Source organism: Varroa destructor, unplaced genomic scaffold (assembly GCF_002443255.2).
Source record: "Varroa destructor unplaced genomic scaffold, Vdes_3.0 BEIS01000004.1, whole genome shotgun sequence".
Lineage (NCBI taxonomy): Eukaryota > Metazoa > Arthropoda > Arachnida > Mesostigmata > Varroidae > Varroa > Varroa destructor.
Window position 1 is genome coordinate 32,007,903 of NW_019211457.1, and position 15,581 is coordinate 32,023,483.

At 46.7% G+C, this 15,581-nt stretch overlaps 1 protein-coding gene across 12 annotated transcripts in view; it reads right to left on the bottom strand.

The window, feature by feature from the left end:
• Nucleotides 1–15,581, bottom strand: part of LOC111250466 (cell adhesion molecule Dscam1-like) — a 306,297-nt gene that overhangs the window by 154,409 nt on the left and 136,307 nt on the right. Inside the window, exon 1 of one of the 12 annotated variants that reach the window (XM_086988686.1) lies at nt 14,559–14,696. The exons of the other annotated variants lie outside the window; for them this stretch is intronic. The gene's annotated coding sequence lies outside the window, so the exon portion shown is untranslated. Of the gene's footprint in view, nt 1–14,558; nt 14,697–15,581 lie in introns of those variants that run through there. 12 annotated transcript variants of the gene reach the window in all.

Consider the following 15,581-nt stretch of genomic DNA (forward strand, 5'->3'; position numbering starts at 1 on the left):
AAACTCAGGTTGGGCGGTCTTTGCATCAGCGCTGCTGCCTTTGTCCCCCCTTTGCCCTGTATATTGCCGTTTCGTCTTCCGACCACTGTCCCAGACGCGGCGTTGCCTTCGACGTCAGTTTCTGCCTCCATCGTCATTGGCCTCTCGCAAAGGCTCTTGCTGGCGTCTCTGCCGCTAGCAGCAGCGACATAGCATAGGCTGCAGTAAACCTAATTGCATTGCGTCAAAAGAGGCGAATGGGCAGCTGTAGTCGGGAATCGGGGAAGTCGACAATGCCGGCGAACGGGTCTCGCAAACAGTGAAAACGATGACACTAACACGGCGCCACGGCGCGGAACGAGACGAACTCAACAGAAAACGAAGAACATCTGTGAGAGCATAGCTTGCTTGTACTTGTTTTAGATTACCAGAGTGTTGTGGATAGTTTTCTCTCGCCTGATCCCTTACTTGGATCTCATCCCATGGAAGCCAACAAGTAATAAGTAATAGTAACCGTAATATATCGAGAGTCAGAATTATGAAATGACAATGATGAACATCTGACGAACATTTATGACAAGCGATGCAGCGTTACTGCTATAGATATGTAGTACAACGTAATTTATTATTATTATATGAATAGCGGAATTGAGAACGTCATGGTCAACGTGTTATCTGTTGTTATAACACTGTGATACGTAAGAAGAGTGAACCTCGGCATAATACGAGCAACATCCCGACAACAATACTAACGACATCCCTAGTGTGCATTCATATTACTACTCAAAGAAACCCAGCTAGATAGATGGCGTATATACGCGGACCTTAACGATAAACTGGACACAAAGAGCAAAGTGACAGATCAGGTTGCACCATCCCCGCTAGAAGGACAATTTTCCTACAACGTCTTTCATCGTATGTTAAAACCAAGGGAAACGTAAGAATCGCTGGCGCCTTTTATGCCCACCTTCATCTATGCAAGCAAAGCGACTGGGCGTTTACCTCGTTTGTATCTTCGGTCAATCGAAATTAGCGGGGCCATTGGCACCCCGTTACCGTCCTCAAAGGCGGTGTGGACAAATCTTGGTGCTCCCTGTTAGTTTCACGGAGATCTAATTAAGTTTCGCCGAAATGACGGCTATAAAATGATAGCAGCTTGGCCCCAAGCCGTTGGCGACGAGATCGACGATCTCATTCTTCGTCTGTTCGGCTATCAAGCTAAGTGTAGAAGAACCGTAGCGAACGGCTCATAGAAACCTTTTGCTTGTAACCATATAAGCGGGTTGGCGCATGTGCTAGCTAGTAAGCAGAAGGATGCTTCTTGATGGGTATTTGGAAGCTACGTAACTGCTGAGCATGCAAGCACAACGAGGGCATGTCGAAATTATATATATGTAATCTTGCATGTGAACTTCACTCAAAGGACTATATGTGTTTTTCCTTTTTCGTTCTTTTTTCATTTTGCATTTTCATGTGGTTAAAAAAGGTTCCCTTGAAGACACATCCAATCAGTCAATAGAAGCTGTTTTGCTAGATTCAACCGAAGATAGACGGTAAAAACTAAACGCTTTCAAGTATATCGAAATCTTGTCATCTCACTCGAGAAGTTTTAGCTCGAAGTGAAGTAGCGATACGATTATGCAGTAGCAGTCCGCAACTGATTTCAACCAATTCAAGAAATTGTCTCATTCCAAACCCTCCAATGATATCCGCCCACTTCGGTATCACTAATTGAAGAGTTTAAGTGTGGTCACCGATATGGGCGGCCTACTACTTGCGGCGGTTGAACTGTGCCATCTGGGCTCGCTCATAGCCTAGATGATCGACCAGCTAGCAATTGGAGACCACGGCGATATTCTTATCGAAATTCTTTAGCGGGTTCTACAGTGTTTACAATTGCACGATACCATGCTTGTTCCGTTTAATTTTATGCACTTTAACGTCAGTTTTCAAAGTGAAGCGGCGGCCAACACCCCAGCTTGACCTACACCATTGTCGGCGTATATGAAAACACGCACATACACTAACATGCACCGTTTTTTAGCAAGCAGCTTATAATAGCAGGCCCAAGCGCAGAGGCAGCAGTACGCCACTTTACCGGGATTCCACGGTACGAAGGATCACTGATGGAAGCTCAGCGTTTGAAGCTACTGCCTCTTTCGCTCGCATCGACGCCGCAGTAACTCGTTCGTACGGATCGTTGTCTTAGTCTTGAAGACCTTGTAGCAGCAGCGGGAGCAACTAGGCTTCTTTCCATAAATAGCAAGGGGCACCGAGGCCCGAAAGGACATCGCGAGGCCTGGGATCGAAACGAAAATCCACGTTCGTCGGTTTTCTTCGCTTCCGCTTCTGCTTTTCTCTCGGTTCCGCGGTCTCTTTTTTGCACAGCACGACTCTCACACAGAGCACAGCGCACAGTCTGGCTGGTTCTTAGCACAAGCAAGGCTGTCTGCTCTCCTTTGTCCCTTACTACCCTTTTCGTCCCCGTTTCCCGACCGCTTTCCTGCCGATGGCTTTTACACGAGAGCGGCCGGAAAGGGACGAACTTCGCGCTGTCAAGTGCGGCTTGTTCATTTTCATTCATAGCGCCGATAGCGAGCGACAAGGCGGCGAACGTAAGCAGTGCTGAGAGGCGCAGCAGAACAACGCAGCACATGCACCAGTGATGAAGGCGGCGGCGTTCGTGGTTGTGCGAGGCGATGAACGGGAAACTGACGCAACCAGGAAGCTGGGAAACTGAATGGGACAAAGAAAAACCGAACCTATCAGGTTCCGCGTGCTGGATTCGTCTTTGGCCTGAGATCAGTGGAATTGAGAGCAAGGTGCGTGCTAGAACGCCCTGTAAAGTTGAGCTACTGACGAAGAAAAGGCGAAAGCATCGAGAAGCAAGACGGAAGGCTTGCCTCAAGAAAAGAGATCTTCTCCAAATCCGATGGGCCCAAAACAGGGCGACGACGATACCACACTGAGCCAATCGGGATCAGGTCCAAGCCAGAGCCAGACCCACCAGTTCCGACAGTCTCTTGTCCTCTTCGAGCCGAAGCAGCGCCTGCTGGCAGGCCCCGTTAGTTCGCCAGTTTATTCGCTTTGAAGTGCCTTGCCGCGGGCCCTATTTTAAAATAACGACGAGCCTGACGGATCGTCGTCGCTGCTGCAGACGCGCTAGCAGCAGTTGTAGTCGCTCGCGGTAAACCAACGAACGCAAAGATTCCAAGAAGGACCTAACCAAGTCAAAGAATGAACGAAAGTGGCTGCCTTTCCACTACTGCCACGTCGTCGTGAGAAGTGCGAACCTCTCAACTGCCACAGCTAGTTCAAGCATGTAGAAGGCGCCTAGAAGCAGGTCCTTCCTGCTTCTAGGAGTTTAGCTGCTCTCGATTTCACCGCCACCTCCTGATCCCTGCTTCATTGGTCTCTCTCGTTAATGGAAGATGACGCTAAGTGGTATAGGGCGGTAGCAAAGCAAGGGTCGTATAAGATCAACGCGCAAGCTACAGGAGCAAGTTAGTCCATGCCACCAGTGATTGTTCAACGGACGTCATAGATTTAAACTAAAATCATCGAAAGATGGAAACCTTGAGGGCCAAATATCGTGCCAAAGCAGCCAATGCTAGCCGCAAATAGCGAAATAATGGAAAAAATTGAAACGATGAGTGTCGGAATTATCTTAGCGATAGAGAAAAACCGTACGTTTCTGATGTAACGCCGGGTACGATCCATCAGTGAGATCGATCTAACAATCAAGATAAAATGTCTATTAAAGCCTAATAACCATATCGCTATGTTAACGAAAAGAATTTTTTTTGCTAAATACGCGTGTACAATGCTCTGAATAATCTGGCCTTCACCTAATTAGAGCGGTTGTCAATTCTAGCTAATTGTTAGCACAATCATCATCACGTACATAGTAGGAAAGGTAAATGCTGAAGTTCTTGAGGAAACAAGAATGCAAGGGTGCTCTATGTCGATTACTCCATCGCCGTTTTGCAGCTAATTGAATCTATAAATTTTTCGTTGTGAATTCCTGCTATAGCAGAACCTGCCTTGCTAAGACAACCTAAGCCGACCATGGATTCATTGGCTCTGAGTAACTTAGGACATTGTCTGTTTTCATATTTTCCAGAATTTCCAATTGTGCTTTCAAGTTTCTAACATTAAGAGGTGAATATGAAGTGTGCTAATTCGCTGTAGACTTCGCTAGACTCATCCATCCTAACAATTCGTCCTGTTAAATTTATGCAAAAGACCGACTATTTTAGTGCAACTATTGGAGGCTCTGATATTGTATTATTATCACCAACAATGTCATATTCCAATGAACCGCTCATATCCTGCTTCATTCGAGAAACAAAAAAGGAAAATAACAAGCCAGAACTATCTTTACTCTATACTAATCTAATAGGCCTTCCGTTGCAGTCGCGCAGCTTGTCCTTCGTTAGCTCTAACCGATGTTTCGGCCTCTTGTAATGTTATCCAGTGTTACTTAACCTAGAACACTAGTAATGGCTTTTTAGGCTAGTTACCGATCTTAGTCGTAGTTAGTGGAGATAGCTTTAATTGGGACTCTAGACCAGATCGGACTAGTGAAGCTGTAAGTTTAGTAAGCATTTGTAGGCGCAGTAACAGTTAAACGTTCCATACGCTTTTTCTACCGTCGAGTGGCCGCCACCAGTGAGCAAACTCCGAATCCTTTTTGTCCATCTATTCACTAAGCACTTGCTCTGTCACTTCCGCGCGTTCTCCGTTTTTTATCTGTGTCCGCCTCCCTTCCTCGTTTTGCTCCCCTCTTATTTCTCTTTTTTTTTTTTTCCCGTATGGCTCACTCTATCTCTTGCGATCGCCTTTTCCTACTAGTCTATCGTCCAATGAGCCAACATCCACCTCGTTTTGCTATGCTCGTCCGGAACTTAACAGTAAGACAGACGGCCAGTCCCAGCAGCGCCGTAGAAGCTGCTGTGGCAATGAACAAGGGCGCTGCTGAGTGATCCATTTTTCATGGGGTGGCCGACGCCGACGTCAAGGCTGCCGCCTCCGCCACGCCTGTTCGAGGACTCTGAGCAGGCTGAAATAGTTGTAGCACAGAAGCAGCAGGGTAAGAAGGGACTACACTGGCTGTACGGCTCTCTCATAAAATGGCAATGGAGAGTATGGATGGTTCGGGGGAGTGGTAGGGGGAAAAAGTAGGGACAAACTGACGCAGCGTTGGGGCAGCGGTAAGAATACGGGGAATAGCTAGGGCTAAAAGGAAACAGTAGCCACGAAGTAAGTGACCCGTCGAGTAGTAGCTGCATTGTCTTTCAATTGCCTTTCCTTTGCCCCTTGAGCCCCGCAGCCCAATTATCGTTACGCGTCCCATCCACAATTTCCTTCCGTCTGCGTGTTCGCCGCCATCCAGTGCCCATCCTCCTCCATAGTATACACTCGACTAGGACTAGTCTGTCAACTATGGTCAGTCAGGTGAGTGGTGAGGCACAGGCCTGAAAGGCAGAGTCCTAACTCCTATCCCTTATGGTGTTGCCCACGAGGGGCAGGGAACAAGGCTTTCCCTTTTTCTTCAATCTTCCCATTCGAGCCCGGTAGGTATGACTGTATGCCGCTTGCTCCGGCCGACGATTCGTATGGACGGCCGCAGGTGGAACTCGATGTGCGCCCAACTCCCCATTGACAGCAACCGCCTGCCAGCGATCGGCAGCTGTGCACTCAAGAGATAGGAAAATCGACAAATAGTGAAACACGAGGGCCGACCAAAGTAAGAGAGGACCGACTCCCAAGTTCCTACCACTCCCACTACTTTGCCCACTTGGCGCGAAGCTGCTTCCTGGATCGTTCCTGCTGAGGCGACGGGTAGCCCCTGCTGTATGTCACTGGTAGGTTCCTATTCGTTTTCCAATGTAGTACCACCTCTCCCCATTAAAGTGTCCTCTAGCAAGACTCGCACCTAGCTTTCTAACTGTTAATTTCTCCTTGTACGTCCATTACGAAATACGATTGCGCAAGATAGAAAAGCCCATCATCCATTAACACGTAGGCCTGCCAGGCTGGTACTAATGAGAACAGAAAAGGCACAACTTGTAAAGTAGGCAGAAAATAAAAATTTGCAAAGTTATGCTCTAAAAGAAAATATTCGATCCGAGCTAGCAGTAGGAATAAAGGTCCGGCCTGCTGTTGGGCGGATAAGTTATTATGTTGTGTTGTATTTCGGGGTACTGTGAGGTCTCGGCACCACCCACGGGCAGTAGCTATCATTGGAAGGTGGCGACGGCAATCAGAGGCCCGCGAACAGGCGCAAGCACCAGGGGTGACATGCATACAAACGTATAAACGTAGATATTGTACGAACGTCAATGGTTGTAGTGGCTCTGTACAGAGAGTGTTTCGCAGCTAGTTCTCATACTTGGAGTCATTGTGGGCCATCTTTAAAGATCGACGATATGGTGCGAGATAGTAGTGTTATAGCAATAGGAGGCAAAAATCCATGAAAGCGGTTGCAACGACCGTAGCGCTTACAGGGAACTGAAGATGGAAGCCAGTGGCAACAGGAACGATCCGGGAAAGCCGGTGTTTCGTTCGCGGCAGAATTTTCCGATAAAAGAACCAGATCTCCAGCAGCATACAGGCGTGAATGAACCAATACTCAGACACCCATATACACAGCGTTTGGTGCGCTATATATATATATAGATTCTCGAAAACATAATGGCAGTATACAGCTAAACGGTTTCCTGCTGCATTTGGGATCAAACGGCCTGAATTTTTCACTATTGCTGAACGCAGCTGCCGCCGTCGCCGGCCGACTGACCTTTCCTCCAGCGGCTCCATGGTTTGGACTGCAAATGGAAGTTGAAAGCAAAGTTTGCCGATTCACTGATTTGGGCCCTTTTACTCTTACACTGAGTGGCGCTGCCTTTTCTATTCGCTTCAATCTTCCAGGGGCACTCGTACCACTAACGCAAGTGCGACGGCGACTGGTTTTGTGATCAATCCAATTTTGCGGTTGCCTCAATCTGCGATCACGGTCGCTAGGCAGGTGCCGGAACCGAATCAGCCGGTTTTTCGTTAACCTGATCTATCAAAAAGGCAGTAATCTAATAGAAAACAAAAAAACAAGTTCGTGGTAACTGTACAAGTCGTGATAGTATAGGCTTTCTCTACTCAAGTATCGCATAATAACTCGTTATCTAGTCAGACTTTGATTCCTCTATGTGCGCTCTAATATCGCCCGATTACAGGGAATACACTCATGCTAAGCTCTTTTTACGCAACGGCAAAATCGGAGAATTAAAGTAATTTAGAAATGATTACTGCCAAACCCATTGAACTCACTAGTCAGTTGAATAGAAGCCGGTCTGATCTTCTCCATATAATCGATAACTGCTCAGAATTAGTAATTGATAGTTTAATATTAAAAATAATATTATATTATTATAAATATAAAGGCAATTCTGCATCAAGATATCGCTGCTCGATTGCTGGCGGAGCTTGTTTGTGAGAGATGATACCTGGGTCTGATGTTAACGAACGGACACTAGTTGGTATGGAAACAGTGGCCACTTACTTCTTCTGGGCGTTAAAGTCCGGCGTTACACATTGAAATTAGCTTTCCAGTCTCGAAATTTCCTTTTATAAAATTTGGACATAAGTTCCTATGTATTGCTTAATTTAGAGATGTTTAGCTGAACATTAATTATGCCCGAATATAACAGATGGTGCCGGAAGACACATCAGTCGAGAAAATGTGTCGAGTCGAGCCTATATTAATGTTATACTGCTGGGCTAATTTAAGAATGTCTTGATTACCGTACGAAATACTAAAAAATAGAGAAAACATAGCCAACCCTAAGTTACACTAACAGTTAGACTTTCCTGTAGAACTTCTATACTTTCTACGACAGATCATTTAATATAGGCATCATCCACTAGTCATCTGTAACGATGATTAAACTGTGTGCCCGGCCGACACTCGGAAATCGTGCGGCTCTCTTATAACGCTTTTGATGTTTCTCAAAGTGGTTTCCGTTCACGCTATCATTTTCACCTGCGGCCACCCGTGCTCTATTATAACTCCCTAGCATAGGGGGAACGACTCAAGTCAATTAAGACTTTGTTAATATCAAACCAAGATGGTGGTAGCTCTGACCCGGTCCATGCCCTTCGACAAACTTCTCTCCCATAAGGAACCTGTATAAGAAGATGACGGAAACAACCGGGAATGTCCGTTCAGTGGGGTGGTGCTTCCTAAGCAGCTGCACCGTCATACAAAATGTCTAAAAGTGGCGAACCAATATATAGATATATAGCAACTGCATGTACCAAGAAATGACGTTCATTTTGAAATTATTTAAGGTCCCAGTCTATCGGGCTCTTTCGTTCAACATTCTCTTTCTACAGTTCTAGCTTGCAGGCCCTGATATAAGCGACCTCCGCTGGCCGAGTCAGGCAAATCTCAACTCTGTAGTAGGGGATTCAAGGTGGCAATGCGGTATTGAAACCAACCTGCAGCTCTGGGTTGTTTAAGTACCGTGTCTTAAAAGAGATACTATTCTTGACTTGGACATAACCATAAATAATATCATTTTACATACTGCTAAATCTTCTCTAGTGCAAAACCAGATATCACATAACCACGCTGTAAAAGTGTCTTATATTATAAGTAGGCAAAACATTCTATACAGACTATTAGTTGCTATCACTACGTCCCAGAGACGACATCTACCCCCCCCCCCCCCAAAAAAAAAAGGAGCCAAAATGGAAGACTACCCTAGATAAACAATAATATACAAATCCCTTCCAGCCGCAAGAGAAATTATAATTTCTCCTTGCCTTGTCCCGTATTCTCACCGTTGCTGTCGTTGAAACGCTTCGAAACGTTTTGTTACGCTCGATATATGCAGACGTCTCCCAGCTATACATTCCGCGCGCCACAGAATCGTCGACCACTTTACGCCTGTTTGATAACAGCCTGTTTTGCTATTTAGGCCAGGTGCAGAAGGGTGTCTGCCAACAGAGTGGCGTCAGGACAACAGAGGGGAGCGGCGTAAGAAGATCGCATTTGTATATTACCAGCTCCAACTACTATGCATGAAAGGGAATCTCTTGCTATTTTCACCCGTCTTTTTCTCTTCTGTTCGTTTGTGCTCTTGACTATCTGCTGGCACAGCCGTTGTTTGCCACCTTGCAGAAAACTGGCCTCCGACGGCAGCTAAGAGCTAGAATCGTCTCAGCGAATTGTCCGCTTTTTACACGAAAAAAAAGTTAGTTGTTGGGGCTACGAGACAATCCAGCAACTATGGCGGTATATTGAGCGAAATGCTGGTGCCCACCCATATAATGAAGCCTGGCATTGGCACACATATGAACCATAGCTGTCATCATGGGGAGCAGTGGGTACCGGCTGCTAGGAATGCTAACGGCCGTAGGGCGAACTGCACATAGTGTCCGCAGGCTGTTTTACTGAGCGAAGAGGTTACATTTCAATAAATTATAAGGTTTTACAGTTGGTAGCTCACTTAGCAGCCCCATGATGCTTTGCGGTATATACGTTGCAGCCCTGGTCGTGCTGCATGGGTTGACCTAATTCGTGGAATAGAATTTGCCCTTACCACTCATCCAAATAGAAATTTTTTTCGTTTTTACAATTCGAACTGCTGCTACTTGACGTACTTATGTGCATGCTGGATATTATTGATGAATTCCACATTGGCGCCGTTACAATTAAATGGCCGGTATATACTGTGAGATGATATGGCAGTGGCACGCTGACGAACAAAAAGGAAGTGGAAATAACTTGGGACAGCAGTAGATGACTTCGCTCGTTTTATCTAAGTTGTTTTACTAAATTGAGCTTATAAAATATTGTACTGTTACATGCATCTATCGGGTAGTATGGAAACAGATCATAGTCCCCGTGATGGTGCAGTGGTAATTTACTCCTTTCGACACATGAGATGCTAAGGATTTAAAATTGGGCCTAGACAGCTCGTTCTGGTGCTGGAGGGTACCGATCTTCTGAATAACCGGACATAAATTTCGATTTATTCATTATTCAAGTGCAGTTATTAAAAAATCATAGTTGAATATATTTATTTCTCGATCATCCGTTTATTATTCAATTTATAATTCCGATTCGTTTTTTTTCTTAAACATGCTAGTGATAGTAAAAGAAGACAGGCTTTATGCACCGTAACATTCTCATAACCGTAACGTGAAAATTTCCATGACAAACAAAAAGACCGCAACTAGATTCTGTTTCTTTGTTTGTATTATGTCGTTGCTTTGCAGCATATTGTGTAATATGTACGACTGTCAATTTCTATTGTAATTACCCCGATAGCAATTGATATCCGTAAAATCTAATGCTATTAACCACTACTGTTTGGTCCGCTCTGCGCAGATATCATGCTCCGCCACTGTGAGCAAAGGCATCGGAGCGATTAGCTACCGCAGCAACTGCGGCTGTTTCTCCCTGTGTGAGCTCTACATGTAAACGCCAACCTCCGCCTACGGGAGATCTCTTAAGCAAGCATCGTGTCCGCTGGCAACGCGCGCCGCGCCTAACAGACGATGATGCTTTTACCTCGGTAGGGTCGTCTGCCTTGGGAATGTCATTGATAAAACGATTTTAGCTGCAGCCGTCTACTGCAAACCGTCTCTGTAGCCGACGGGACTCAAACCATCGCTAGTACGGCACCGTTATCTCTGTTTGCCTGATTCTAATGCAGCTCTCGCGATTTCTGCATGCCGGAATCTGCTGCTACCGCTACTGTGGCAATGTCCCGCCGCAGCGGATGCCTTTCTGAGGTAACAGCTTGGCAGAGCTTATACAGTGCTGAGGCCCGTAGATCGAAAATTCGAGAAAAGACCGACGGTGAGGCTTCAGGGTATATTAGTGAAGCCGACGCGCCTCTCTAATATTAGGGAAAACAGGTAAGCTGGAAGGAAGGCACAATGGCAGCGAACCCTGCTTGGAACCTTTTCGAGTTTTACGGCCTCCTTTGCGCTTTTCTCTCAGGAAAGTCGAGAGTCGGCAGGCCTCAGGCCGATCGGCTTAGCGACCGGCCGACTGATGGTTGGATAGCCCGTCCCGCCCAACTTCAGTGAAGGGCTCATCTCTCGGCATACTGTTCGGTCTCTCACCTCTATAAATGTATAGTAGCGTTTATTGCGACGATTGCGAATCGATTTTCCAAACGACTTGTTTTAATTAAAAGCTATTTTTCTCTTTCTGTTTCGTACTTCCTGAAAGACTTGCTTGAACTGCTGTTTCCGGAGCAGTTACTACTACTACTTCTTCTGCAGCCAGTACTGCCGTTGCTGCCGCTCTCCTTTGACTAGGCTTTTTCTGCTATGAAGTGATGTAAAGCAGCCAATGTGTTCAGTAACCTTATATCCACCCCCAGATGCGTCTTTCCCAGTAGCCACTTTAACCTCCAATGGATGCGTGGTTCCCAACCACGGTTTCTCATCTGACTCAGTGGCTCACAACTCTGGGTTGCGCGCCAAGAACCTGAGGACCGCGGCGACCACGGCCATACCGACAAAGCTCGGATACCCCTTCAAGTCTGCTTCACTCTCCTAGTAGGCTTTGCCTGACCGGCCGCGCACTCCCCTTATAAGGAAGTCTGGGGGGCTCCCCGCCACTGATCTACCGCACCAACTTTGCCGGCCCCTCCGGCCTGTACGTTCTGCGGTAACGACGGGTCGACCGGAAAAGAGATGTAGGTAATTTAAGTTGCTTCTCTTTCGATATTACAGTAGTAATAGCGGCCGCGGCAGCAGCGATGGCAGCTCATTGCTACGCAAAGCGGACTAACAGAAAGTGGGAAGCGAGCACTACTGCTTTGCCCATCGCCATATGGGATGGTGAATCCCAGCCCTAGGATCTACAGGCCTACAACCTTCATCTCCCCTCATCACTTATAGTGGAAGCGTGGGGCAGAACCCAACTCCGAGCAAAGCACACTAAAGCTGTCTTGGCCAGTCAACCACCTACAGCTGTCTTCGCTAGTCGGTCTGTCCCGTTAGTGCGTTGAGTACGAAGGGGCAAAAGGGGGACTTCGCCAGTGTCCGCGTCACAGGACTAGCACAGTACCAGCAAGCCCTTGCACGAAGGGCAGTAGCTTGTTTTCACTCGTTTTAGCCCTCTTCACCAAATGCTCCCTCGCTGTACAGTACGCTTCAACCATTCCTCGTCGGTTTCGGTCAACGATCTGCTCCGAGCAATATAAACCACCACTCAACCAAGTAACTCATTCTTCCTCAGGAGCACAATTAATTTTACACTACGCTACCATAGCATGCCAATCTCCAAAGCTATGGCGCTGGCACGCTACGTTTACCGGTTGGGGAATAGGTTTCGCCACTAGCCTTTCACTCGGTATTCTGTTCCGAAAGACGAAGGGACACAGTACAACTCGTTCTCCACATCAAATGTTAGTCAGTTAAAGCCGTTCGGGAGATCGAGCCATTGGAATTCTACTAGAATTTTTCCGAGTGTCACAGCAGTTAAAGAGCAAAAAGAAACCAAGATCTGGAAAGAGGGCAAAGCCGGTTAGCGGTGTGTGATTAATTGGTGCATTATAGTCCGATGTTTTTACTGGGTGGGTTACTGTTCATGTTTGTCCATGCTGAAATGACATAGATATTTTCATCATGGAATAAGCAGCAATAGGCAGAACGATACTGCTGCGAAAATTACGGAAACCGCCCAAACACAACATCGTTCTTGTTTTAGCCTCTCTCTTTTACCACTTCCATTTCCAGGCAAGCTTACTGCCCACTTGCTGCAGCGATCTATGCTTGGCGATTTCGTCCCGCTTGAATGAAAGCAGACATGAAAGGAGCATTCTCGGACGGAGGGTGGATCTATGGCCCGGGCCACTGAGCTGGGTCGGTCGGGTACGGACTCCATGTCACAGAGGAATCGTCTCGGCGTCCAAAGTATGGTTTGCGTACCAATGGAACGGACACCACTGAAGGCCGTCAGGGTATAAAAACTGCAACTCGACAGTGTCTTAGCCTGTGCGCACCAGATGGCTGCATGTCCAGCATGAATAACTTATGAGGGGATGCTGCTGTGAGCCATGCCCGGCAATGGGCAGCAATACCGAAGACGCCATTAGTATATAGCGCCTTGAAACCATCAGCACCTTCACGAGCAGCTACTGTCACGGCTGCACACGCAGAATCCCTGGATAGTGGTAAATCATACTTCAAATCACTTCGACAATTTGAAATGTCGAAATGAACCATTCTTTGGTTCGCTTTAAGTAGCAATTCTTCTTCGAATCGTGCAACGCTATCCAGTGCTACGCGTTCTTCAGCGTTTTCGCTCTTTACCCCACTAAGTCTAAGAAGAAGGCCTCATTCTCACTTGCATAACTACTCAAGCAATACTCTGCCTGTCTACGAGCATAACAAACACGGCAAAACCTAACACATATCTAACACCGCTTACGAAAGAATGAGATAGTGAGAGGTGCACTTCTGGCAATGGATCATCAAACTATTCGCCTGGCTCCTAGTTGGCTTTTATAGCTGTCATCCAGGCTTCGTCGTTATCATCATTAATCCTACAAAGTTTTGTGTTATTCAAGAAATGGCTAAGGGTAATGTACTACGCCACTCTTTTTGAAAAAATGCCGGAAGTTTATTTGTTCTCGTTCAAGGGGCAGACAACCCAACGCAACGTCAAAAGCACGACAACGAAGAATCCAAATTCGTGTAGTGTGCCGAAGGTTGAGCTGTGGACGTTAAAAGAAAAAAAAAAAATAAAAAGTGTGGCAGACACGGAAATATTGCTGTTCGTCGTCAAGATCCTACTTGCTTTGCTGACGGGTTGACGTTAAAGTGAAAGGTAAGAGGCGGTCCAAGGTCGTTCCACCGTAAGAAGAAGGAGATTCTGAGCAGTTTCAACCTGCAACTCTACGGCTCAAGTTCTCAGTGTCCGTGTGTGTGCACAATGTGTAAGCTATCTGAGCGAAGATCGACCAGCAGTCAAAATGAATTGAGGTTACGCATGGTTTACTATACCACCAATAACAATACTCGCTAGCCTCAGTGCGTATCGGCCAGAAATAAACATTTGCATCTCTTCGCTAACTATTTTGAAGCATTGAAGATAGAAAAAAACAGTCGGTTGTGTTGTGTCTACCTACAACCACAGTACGGAACAGATTTTTCTCTCTTGAAGCCTAAAGTTTACATGCACATTGAAAGGCAACTAAGGATACACATACACCACACCTTCTGAAAGGCAAACACCAAATCCAACAAAACACTTAACAAGCGATAATGCCAATGTAAAAACTGCTGATGAAATCTTCACACATACACAAGTCACATCTTTTGCACCACTCCAATTTTCGATTCATTTTATAAGCTCCTTCTGTGCTATCACGCTCATTGCGCCATGGGTTAGGAGCAAACCGGCACTCTAGACGTCTTCCGGATTTTCGTCGTAGAGGAAAGAACACGCAAGCTAGTGGGATGTTAGTTGAAATCTGTCAGGACGCCCTGTCCATTAACATGTCGTTAATAGCATGGCCATACCTCTCTGTTCATGCGTCTCCCAGTTAACTCACCAGCTTCATCGGGAAAGCTCTGCTTAGCAGCGCTCCAGCTTTCTTCCTGCGTGTGCTATATCGACTCATCTGTCTAGGATTTCTGGGGTCCTTCCTTAGGGTTTTTTCTCTTGTTGGCTTTTGCACAAAAAACCTTGTCAAGGTGTGGGAGAACAGGAGGTGACCGTAGACGACTACCGGGGCGGACGGCACTTTTTTTGGGGTTGTCGCTCGCTTGAGCGGGTGCCCTAGAGCGTCGTCTTCGTCGCTTCCTTCGACTGTAGTGGCAAAATAATGTCCGTTAGAAATTAGCAATTTAGGCTGGTGCGACTGACGGCGGACGGGGCGTTGTGTCACTAACTGCAGAAAACCAGACTCAGACTTACAGTACAACCTTCCTGATGAATAGGAAGTTACTAGGGCGCCACGTGCTAGTGCAAAGGAAGGGCAGCCCAGACGGATGGCAGTGTCCGGCGTAGCACAGGGATATTTACGCATAGGACAAAAAAAACGCTACCGGGTTGACTAATCGCCGCAGTCGAAACGGCACCCTAGGGTTTCGGAATTTGGGCGGGCGACTTCTTTCATGAGGTGAACGCAAGCAAGGGAGAATGGCGGAGGGTGGTAAGGCAGCAAAGGGCCGCGAAAACGAAGCCATCGAAACCGGGTTGCTTTATCAGGCCCACCGAACATTCGATAAAAGGCTGGGCTAAGGAACTGAGGGGAGGCCGGTAAGGCTAAGAGAGATGGTTCGTTTTCCTAATGATGATAGGCTTCTTCGGTCTCCGACAGTTTTCCTCCTGCCGCTAGCCTGTCATGGCGCGGTAATGCGCTCCGCCCTCTCGATTCGCCAAGAAACGTTCGATAAACATAAGTGGAGGCCGTCGAGACACTACGGAATAGACGGAGGACTGGCTTGTAGAGCATTTAAGTGCTTACTGCGTTTAGCACTCATAATGTATATGTGTGCTATGGGCTTCTATGTCAAAACACATTACGCGTATCTAGAAGCAAAATAACCTACAAGGGTAACGTTAGATCTGT